Raw genomic sequence first — 10,930 nt, forward strand, 5'->3', positions numbered from 1 at the left:
TCCATGGACTATGTTTTGATCCCTAGACCTATTGCCCATTATTGTTTTTTTTTTGAATAGATAAAACAATAGTCCCACATTGACTAAAATCTAAAGAGTTTTAGACATAAATACCATAGAGTTGGCTATAAGGGCATGGCCCTTGGGTCATTAGACTTTTGTGCTTGGGGGGGAGGCTTAGACTAGGGCAAGGTTGCCTTTCCCGTACGCGCGGTGCTTCGCACAGAAGCACGCACGCCGCCGCCGCCGTCCGTCCGGTCGGTCGGTCGGGTCGGGCTCGGGCTCGGGTTCGGGTTGGGTGTGGGTGTGGGTGTATTAGATCCTATCTTTTTGCTGAAATTTTTGGTACGTGTTTTCCACACAAGTAGAAGAATCTTTTCTTTGTCTGCACGTGTTTGTCCTGACTTCTTTGTCTGAACGTGCTTGTCTTGGCTTCTTTGTCTGCACGAGTTTTGTCCTGACTTCTTTGTCTGAACGTGCTTGTCTTGGCTTCTTTGTTGTACGTGTTTTGTCCTGGCTCCTTGTATGTACGTATTTGGCTTGGCAGCAACACACTGCTCCATGCCTGACAAAACAACTTTTTGCACTATCTTTAACCCAACATAACCAGTTTTTCTGTCATACGCATGGGTTTTCTTTCTTGTTTGTAACTACACAAACACTATATAAGAGAGTAGTTGTAATCTCAGAAAAACACACCACAGAGAAATATCTCTTCTACTCTCCCTCAGTTTTTCTGTAAACATCTCTTCTACTGTTTTAAGTTCTGCCAAGCTCTAAGGGTACCCTCATTGTATGCTACATTGAGGGGTACTAACTGTAGTTGTATCCTGGAGGTGACTCGCCAACTGCTGTAGCATCTCAGAGGAGTGGCAGGCGATATTGCCTTTAGGACAGCGTAGTCTACGTGCCTCTACATTTTCTGTGCAGCAACATCAGCAACATTATTTTGAGCTAAGTATCTTCTTCTCAGTTACTTTATTAGTAATATACCCAACAAGTACCAGCATTACTTCGGTAAGAGTCCAAAACGTGTCTTGGAATCTGAAAGACTGATCCTGTTATACAACACATCTTCGAATCATCAAACAGTGGATGTCGTTCCATCACGAGCATAATCATCATCAACATATGTAGCTTTCTAATAACAGCATAGTCCTCTGTGTATGTGTACCGTCCATGTACAAGTCATGTGAGTGTAGTATTCTATGCACGTGTGAGAGTGTTGAGAGTTGAGAAGAACTCAGTCGAGTATATAAACTCACCCCTGTCCTGTAAACAAATCAATCTTTCTCTTAATCAACTGATTATCAAACCGTATTCAGTAATCTGTACTTAATGTGCGTATGTTGATTGTTTCCTGCACCATTGAGTGCTTAATTTTGCTTCGGTTAGCTCCTCCTCTCAATGTTACTTTGGTACAGTCCTCATAGTAGTGGTATGTGAGTGAGTTGATTTGTGTGTGTAATGATAGAACTGAGGATGTTGTTTCGGAATTGAAATTGGTGAGATATATTAAGTACAGATTGATGTTCTCTTTGATGAGTCTACATTCAATTCTGATGTAGTCTGGTTTAGTTATCTTTACTTTCCTTTTTGTTATTTTGTGTGATCGAATAATAAAGGTCCAGCTGAGATCATGCTGTGAGTACATCAATAAAATTGGAATAATGTTGATGATTTGTGATGTCAATACGTGCAAGAGACTGCATCTGCAGAGAATTGGAATTGTTGCTTACTTCTTTTACTCCATATGTCTCCTGCAATTGGTATTCAACTTGCTAAAGACAACTGCTCTCTCATGTCATTGATGTATACAAGATAATGTCATTGATGTCATGCTATGACTGTTAGAAAAAACGCTTTAAAATTACCAATTTTTCCATGGACTATGTTTTGATCCCTAGACCTATTGCCCATTAATTGTTTTTTCTTTTGAATAGATAAAACAATAGTCCCACATTGACTAAAATCTAAAGAGTTTTAGACATAAATACCATAGAGTTGGCTATAAGGGCATGGCCCTTGGGTCATTAGACTTTTGTGCTTGGGGGGGAGGCTTAGACTAGGGCAAGGTTGCCTTTCCCGTACACGCGGTGCTTCGCACAGAAGCACGCACGCCGCCGCCGTCCGTCCGGTCGGTCGGTCGGTCGGGTCGGGGTCGGGCTCGGGCTCGGGTTCGGGTTCGGGTGTGGGTGTGGGTGTATTAGATCCTATCTTTTTGCTGAAATTTTTGGTACGTGTTTTCCACACAAGTAGAAGAATCTTTTCTTTGTCTGCACGTGTTTTGTCCTGACTTCTTTGTCTGAACGTGCTTGTCTTGGCTTCTTTGTCTGCACGAGTTTTGTCCTGACTTCTTTGTCTGAACGTGCTTGTCTTGGCTTCTTTGTTTGTACGTGTTTTGTCCTGGCTCCCTTGTATGTACGTATTTGGCTTGGCAGCAACACACTGCTCCATGCCTGACAAAACAACTTTTGTTGCACTATCTTTAACCCAACATAACCAGTTTTTTCTGTCATACGCATGGGTTTTCTTTCTTGTTTGTAACTACACAAACACTATATAAGAGAGTAGTTGTAATCTCAGAAAAGACACACCACAGAGAAATATCTCTTCTACTCTCCCTCAGTTTTTCTGTAAACATCTCTTCTACTGTTTTAAGTTCTGCCAAGCTCTAAGGGTACCCTCATTGTATGCTACATTGAGGGGTACTAACTGTAGTTGTATCCTGGAGGTGACTCGCCAACTGTGTAGCATCTCAGAGGAGTGGCAGGCGATATTTCCTTTAGGACAGCGTAGTCTACGTGCCTCTACATTTTCTGTGCAGCAACATCAGCAACATTATTTTGAGCTAAGTATCTTCTTCTCAGTTACTTTATTAGTAATATACCCAACAATCTAAAGGCAATATCCTCTTTACTATATTTTGTAACAACATGGGAAAGAGTACTGTAGACAAACCCCCAAAGTTTAGTGGCAAAGACTTTAAACGATGGCAGTCCAAAATGTTATTCTTCTTAAAAGACCAAAGGCTAGATGAAGTTGCCTTAGAAAGACCCTCAAGAAGGCTTCATGACCGTGGTTATGAAGATAGACTGGATAGGTGGACTAGGAAAAATTACATGTGCAAAAACCATATTCTTAACTGTCTGGATGACTCCTTGTACGACTTTTATAATGCAAAAGAGAATTTTACTGCTTTTGATTTATGGGAAGCCCTAGAAGAAAAATATCTTGCTGAAGCTGCTGGAAGCAAGAAGTTCTTGGTGGCTAGGTTCCTGGAATATAAGATGACTGATGAAAAGCCTGTTGTAGAACAATTCGTCGAACTCCAGCTACTCATCAACGAAATTCTTGCTGAAGGCATGCATATTGATGAATCTCTACAAGTATCTGCAGTGATTGAAAAGCTACCACCCTCATGGAACGAGTACAAGAGGAGGCTGCGACACAAGAATCGTGAAATCACCATGGTGGAGCTGGGGAAAAATCCAGGTGGAGGAACTTCTGTGCTGCAAAGACAAGAGCCTGATGCTGAGCAAAGACATGTCAAACAAAGCTCATGTCTGGACGATAATGCTGCGTCAAAGAAAAGGCACGGAGAATCCAGCAAAAATGGTAAACGTAACAAACAGCGTAACTCCAAAGGTAACCATCTTAAGCCAAAGGGTGGTGTCTCCAAAAACACCATCAAAGGCGACTGCTATAACTGTGGGAAAACTGGTCATATGGCCAAGGACTGTAGGGCACCTAAAAAGACCAAAAATGATCCTAAACAGAAAAATAAGGCAAACGTAGTAGATGATTCTGGATATTTTACTGGCATGGTGTCTGAAGTCAACCTTGTCTCTAATGTGACCAATGTGAGAGACTGGTGGCTTGATTCTGGAGCCACTAGGCATGTCTGTAAGTTCAGAAATGCTTTCTCCTCCTATAACAAAGTAGGAGACGATGAGAAATTGTTTATGGGAAACTATTCTACCTCTAAAGTGGTAAAAAGGCAAGGTTGAATTGAAGCTCACTTCAGGAAAAACTCTCGCATTGAATGACGTGTATCACGTCCCGGACATATGCAAGAATCTTATCTCAGAAACCATCTTACTTGGAAAAGGTTTTAAATTTGTAGCTGAGTCTAACAAAGTTGTAATCTCTAAAGGTGGTGACTTCGTAGGAAAAGGATATGTCACTGATAACATGATTAAGCTTAGTGTACTTTCTTTGAACTTGAATGATAATGCATCTTCTTCTGCTTATGTTTGTGACTCCTCACATGTTTGGCATGATAACTAGGACATGTTAATTTCAAATCTATTGAAAGACTTGCTAAATTAGGCTGCATTCCTAAAATAAACTTTGACAGAGGTCATAAATGTGAAATTTGTGTTGAATCTAAATATGCTAGAAAACCCTTTAACAAAAAGGTTGAACGTAGTACAACTCCCCTAGAACTAATCCACTCCGATTTGGGAGATTTGAAATCAACACCAACTAGAGGTGGGAAAAAATGGTACATCACTTTTATAGATGATCACTCAAGATACTGTCAGGTTTATCTTCTTAGAAGTAAAGATGAAGCCCTAGACGCTTTCAAATTATATAAACTTGAAGTAGAAAACCAAAGAGGTGTTACTATTAAAACTCTTAGGTCGGACCGAGGCGGTGAGTATGTGATACCTATAGAGAATTCTGCAAACTTAATGGCATCATTCATGAATCTACTGCACCTTATTCACCTGAGTCGAATGGAGTAGCTGAAAGGAAAAACCGAACACTCATAGATATGGTGAACGCTATGTTAGCTAGTTCAGGGCTACCTTCGAACCTGTGGGGGGAAGCAATTCTCTCTGCTTGCTATATCTTGAACCGAGTTCCATTTAAGAAATCCGACAAAACTCCATATGAGTTATGGAAAGGAAGACAACCGTCCTATGCATACTTTAAAGTGTGGGGGTGTTTGGCCAAGGTGGCCACTCCTCGTTCCAAGAAAACCAAAATAGGACCTAAAATGTAGATTGTGTTTTTCCTAGGATATCCTGAGCACACTAGTGCTTATAGGTTCATGGTAATTGGTGAGAACACTAATGGAATCCAGAGATGCAGTGTTTTTCGAACACATTTTCCCTTTAGGGTCTGGACCTCAAAAGGGTCCGCGATGATCTCTCAGATGTCCTTCGACTAGTCAACCCCCGTCTCTAGATACTGAAACCGAACCTAGAAGAAGTAAGAGGGTCAGAACCGAGAAAGGTTTCGGTCCAGTTTTGTGACTCTTACGGTAGAGTCTGAACCCCACCTATGGAAGCTAACTTTCCGAAGCTCCTTCTGGGAAGAAGCTTCAAATAATGAGTGGGATTCCATTCAACAAAATGAAACTTGGGAGCTTGTAGACTTACCTCCTGGTAGTAAAACCATAGGTGCAAGTGGGTCTTCAAAAGGAAACTTAGAACAGATGGAACTATAGAAAAACACAAGCTAGGTTGGTAGCTAAGGGGTACAGACAACAGGAAGGATTAGATTTTTTGATACCTATTCACCGGTCACTAGAATCACTCTCCGGATGCTGATTGCTATTGCTTCTATTTATGATGCATATACATCAGATGGATGTTTAAAACTGCTTTTTTATATGGTGAATGAATGAAGAAATTTATATGGACCAACCGGAAGGTTTTGTTGTGAAAGGTTTTGAAGATAAAGTATGCAAACTGAAAAAATCTTTGTATGGTTTAAACCAAAGCACTAAATGCATGAAAATTTAATCATGTAATGATATCTAATGCTTCAAGGTTAATGAATCTGATAAATGTGTTTACATAAATCTGTGGATGATTCTCATGTTATTGTGTGCCTATTGTTGATGATATGCTCATTAGGTAGTAACCTTGAAAGTATCAATACCACTAAAAGCATGCTTAACGAAAACTTTGACATGAAAGACTTAGGCCCTGCTGATGTAATTAGGGATGAAAATCGAAGATGTCTGATGGATATAGTCTTAGTCAATCTTTCTGTTGAACTGTGCTTAAGAGATTTATCTGAAATGCTAAACTGTACCTCTCCTTATGATCCCAATTGCAAATGAAAAAGAACAAGGGTGAGGGTATTTATCAACTTGAGTATTCTCGTGTTATTGGCAGTCTTATGTATTTAATGAACTGTACCAAGACCTGATATTGCCTATACTGTGAGTAGATTAAGCAGGTACACTTGCAACCCTGGGCAGGATCACTGGAATGCTCTCTACAGAGTTCTACGGTACCTGAGAGAACTTCAAACTATTGCCTAAGTTTTGGGAAGTATCCTGCTGTGCTAGAAGGTATTGTGATGCTAACTGGATATCAGACTCAGATGAGTGCAAATCCACTAGCGGGTACATCTCACACTTGGTGGTGCGTCTGTGTCATGAAGTCTACCAAACAGACATGTATAGCGATCCACCATGGGTCTGAGTTATAGCCTTGGAGAAAGCTGGAGAGGAAGCTGAATGGATACGAGGTTTCCTGGGTGGAATTCCACTCTGGCCCAAGCCTGTGTCTTCGATCGCAATCCACTGTGACAGTCAAGCTGCTATTGGATGCGCAAAGAATAGTGTATACAACGGAAAGTCTATACATCTTCGAAGAAGACACAAGACAGTGAAACAACTACTCTCTACTGGCATCATCTCTATAGACTTTGTAAGGTCTAAAGAGAATATTGCAGATCCTTTGACGAAAGGGTTATCTAGAGAGGTAGTTAGATCCACATCGAAGGGGATGGGACTCAAGCTCATAGAATAAATCGCCATGAAGGACACTCAACCTTGTGAATGGAGCTCCAAGATCAAGGTTCAATGAGATAACTAATTTTTGGTGATGTCGAGAGAAAGCACTATCTTTGTCCCTCCCTATGGTGTAACCATATGATAGTGCTGCCTGCATGTTTTAGGATGATCTGTCAGGATCTTAATGAGTTCCATGGCTTTACTTAAAGCGGAGTGTGGCAGGACACTCTTAATGGACTCACCTATGTGGATGTTGGAAGTGGGGCCGCTTCCTATGAGAATTTGAGCTTTTTCTCTAGAGACATTCATTAAGTCCGGGATTTAGCCCACGGCCAAAACGGGCACAACGGCAAGAGCTTGGCAGCTTTCTTTTTCTTTGAGACATCAAAGTGTGGTTGTTATTTCTGAATTGCACTCACTGTTGACGGTTCAAGACATTGTGTTCACCGAAACAACAAGCAGTTCCGGTAACCTCTCACTATGTTAAGGTTCAATCTCTGGGACACCTTAGCCTAATATTGATGTATTATGTTTTCTCGTATTTCGTCGATATGTTTTATCATTCATGTGGGGGATTGTTAGAAAAAACGCTTTAAAATTACCAATTTTTCCATGGACTATGTTTTGATCCCTAGACCTATTGCCCATTATTGTTTTTTCTTTTGAATAGATAAAACAATAGTCCCACATTGACTAAAATCTAAAGAGTTTTAGACATAAATACCATAGAGTTGGCTATAAGGGCATGGCCCTTGGGTCATTAGACTTTTGTGCTTGGGGGGGAGGCTTAGACTAGGGCAAGGTTGCCTTTCCCGTACGCGCGGTGCTTCGCACAGAAGCACGCACGCCGCCGCCGTCCGTCCGGTCGGTCGGTCGGGCTCGGGCTCGGGCTCGGGTTCGGGTTGGGTGTGGGTGTGGGGTATTAGATCCTATCTTTTGCTGAAATTTTTGGTACGTGTTTTCCACACAAGTAGAAGAATCTTTTCTTTGTCTGCACGTGTTTTGTCCTGACTTCTTTGTCTGAACGTGCTTGTCTTGGCTTCTTTGTCTGCACGAGTTTTGTCCTGACTTCTTTGTCTGAACGTGCTTGTCTTGGCTTCTTTGTTGTACGTGTTTTGTCCTGGCCCTTGTATGTACGTATTTGGCTTGGCAGCAACACACTGCTCCATGCCTGACAAAACAACTTTTGTTGCACTATCTTTAACCCAACATAACCATTTTTTCTGTCATACGCATGGGTTTTCTTTCTTGTTTGTAACTACACAAACACTATATAAGAGAGTAGTTGTAATCTCAGAAAAACACACCACAGAGAAATATCTCTTCTACTCTCCCTCAGTTTTTCTGTAAACATCTCTTCTACTGTTTTAAGTTCTGCCAAGCTCTAAGGGTACCCTCATTGTATGCTACATTGAGGGGTACTAACTGTAGTTGTATCCTGGAGGTGACTCGCCAACTGCTGTAGCATCTCAGAGGAGTGGCAGGCGATATTGCCTTTAGGACAGCGTAGTCTACGTGCCTCTACATTTCTGTGCAGCAACATCAGCAACATTATTTTGAGCTAAGTATCTTCTTCTCAGTTACTTTATTAGTAATACCCAACAAGTACCAGCATTACTTCGGTAAGAGTCCAAAACGTGTCTTGGAATCTGAAAGACTGATCCTGTTATACAACACATCTTCGAATCATCAAACAGTGGATGTCGTTCCATCACGAGCATAATCATCATCAACATATGTAGCTTTTCTAATAACAGCATAGTCTCTGTGTATGTGTACCGTCCATGTACAAGTCATGTGAGTGTAGTATTCTATGCACGTGTGAGAGTGTTGAGAGTTGAGAAGAACTCAGTCGAGTATATAAACTCACCCCTGTCCTGTAAACAAATCAATCTTTCTCTTAATCAACTGATTATCAAACCGTATTCAGTAATCTGTACTTAATGTGCGTATGTTGATTGTTTCCTGCACCATTGAGTGCTTAATTTTGCTTCGGTTAGCTCTCCTCTCAATGTTACTTTGGTACAGTCCTCATAGTAGTGGTATGTGAGTGAGTTGATTTGTGTGTGTAATGTAGAACTGAGGATGTTGTTTCGGAATTGAAATGGTGAGATATATAAGTACAGATTGATGTTCTCTTTGATGAGTCTACATTCAATTCTGATGTGTAGTCTGGTTTAGTTATCTTTACTTTCCTTTTTGTTATTTTGTGTGATCGAATAATAAAGGTCCAGCTGAGATCATGCTGTGAGTACATCAATAAAATTGGAATAATGTTGATGATTTGTGATGTCAATACGTGCAAGAGACTGCATCTGCAGAGAATTGGAATTGTTGCTTACTTCTTTTACTCCATATGTCTCCTGCAATTGGTATTCAACTTGCTAAAGACAACTGCTCTCTCATGTCATTGATGTATACAAGATAATGTCATTGATGTCATGCTATGACTGTTAGAAAAAACGCTTTAAAATTACCAATTTTTCCATGGGATGTTTTGATCCCTAGACCTATTGCCCATTAATTGTTTTTCTTTTGAATAGATAAAACAATAGTCCCACATTGACTAAAATCTAAAGAGTTTTAGACATAAATACCATAGAGTTGGCTATAAGGGCATGGCCCTTGGGTCATTAGACTTTTGTGCTTGGGGGGGAGGCTTAGACTAGGGCAAGGTTGCCTTTCCCGTACACGCGGTGCTTCGCACAGAAGCACGCACGCCGCCGCCGTCCGTCGGTCGGTCGGTCGTCGGTCGGTCGGGTCGGGCTCGGGCTCGGGTTCGGGTTCGGGTGTGGGTGTGGGTGTATTAGATCCTATCTTTTTGCTGAAATTTTTGGTACGTGTTTTCCACACAAGTAGAAGAATCTTTTCTTTGTCTGCACGTGTTTGTCCTGACTTTGTCTGAACGTGCTTGTCTTGGCTTCTTTGTCTGCACGAGTTTTGTCCTGACTTCTTTGTCTGAACGTGCTTGTCTTGGCTTCTTTGTTGTACGTGTTTTGTCCTGGCTCCTTGTATGTACGTATTTGGCTTGGCAGCAACACACTGCTCCATGCCTGACAAAACAACTTTTGTTGCACTATCTTTAACCCAACATAACCAGTTTTTCTGTCATACGCATGGGTTTTCTTTCTTGTTTGTAACTACACAAACACTATATAAGAGAGTAGTTGTAATCTCAGAAAACACACCACAGAGAAATATCTCTTCTACTCTCCCTCAGTTTTTCTGTAAACATCTCTTCTACTGTTTTAAGTTCTGCCAAGCTCTAAGGGTACCCTCATTGTATGCTACATTGAGGGGTACTAACTGTAGTTGTATCCTGGAGGTGACTCGCCAACTGCTGTAGCATCTCAGAGGAGTGGCAGGCGATATTGCCTTTAGGACAGCGTAGTCTACGTGCCTCTACATTTCTGTGCAGCAACATCAGCAACATTATTTTGAGCTAAGTATCTTCTTCTCAGTTACTTTATTAGTAATATACCCAACAATCTAAAGGCAATATCCTCTTTACTATATTTTGTAACAACATGGGAAAGAGTACTGTAGACAAACCCCCAAAGTTTAGTGGCAAAGACTTTAAACGATGGCAGTCCAAAATGTTATTCTTCTTAAAAGACCAAAGGCTAGATGAAGTTGCCTTAGAAAGACCCTCAAGAAGGCTTCATGACCGTGGTTATGAAGATAGACTGGATAGGTGGACTAGGAAAAATTACATGTGCAAAAACCATATTCTTAACTGTCTGGATGACTCCTTGTACGACTTTTATAATGCAAAAGAGAATTTTACTGCTTTTGATTTATGGGAAGCCCTAGAAGAAAAATATCTTGCTGAAGCTGCTGGAAGCAAGAAGTTCTTGGTGGCTAGGTTCCTGGAATATAAGATGACTGATGAAAAGCCTGTTGTAGAACAATTCGTCGAACTCCAGCTACTCATCAACGAAATTCTTGCTGAAGGCATGCATATTGATGAATCTCTACAAGTATCTGCAGTGATTGAAAAGCTACCACCCTCATGGAACGAGTACAAGAGGAGGCTGCGACACAAGAATCGTGAAATCACCATGGTGGAGCTGGGGAAAAAGATCCAGGTGGAGGAACTTCTGTGCTGCAAAGACAAGAGCCTGATGCTGAGCAAAGACATGTCAAACAAAGCTCATGTCCTGGACGATA

The sequence above is a fragment of the Papaver somniferum genome, chromosome 8 (assembly GCF_003573695.1).
Source record: "Papaver somniferum cultivar HN1 chromosome 8, ASM357369v1, whole genome shotgun sequence".
Classification (NCBI taxonomy): domain Eukaryota; kingdom Viridiplantae; phylum Streptophyta; class Magnoliopsida; order Ranunculales; family Papaveraceae; genus Papaver; species Papaver somniferum.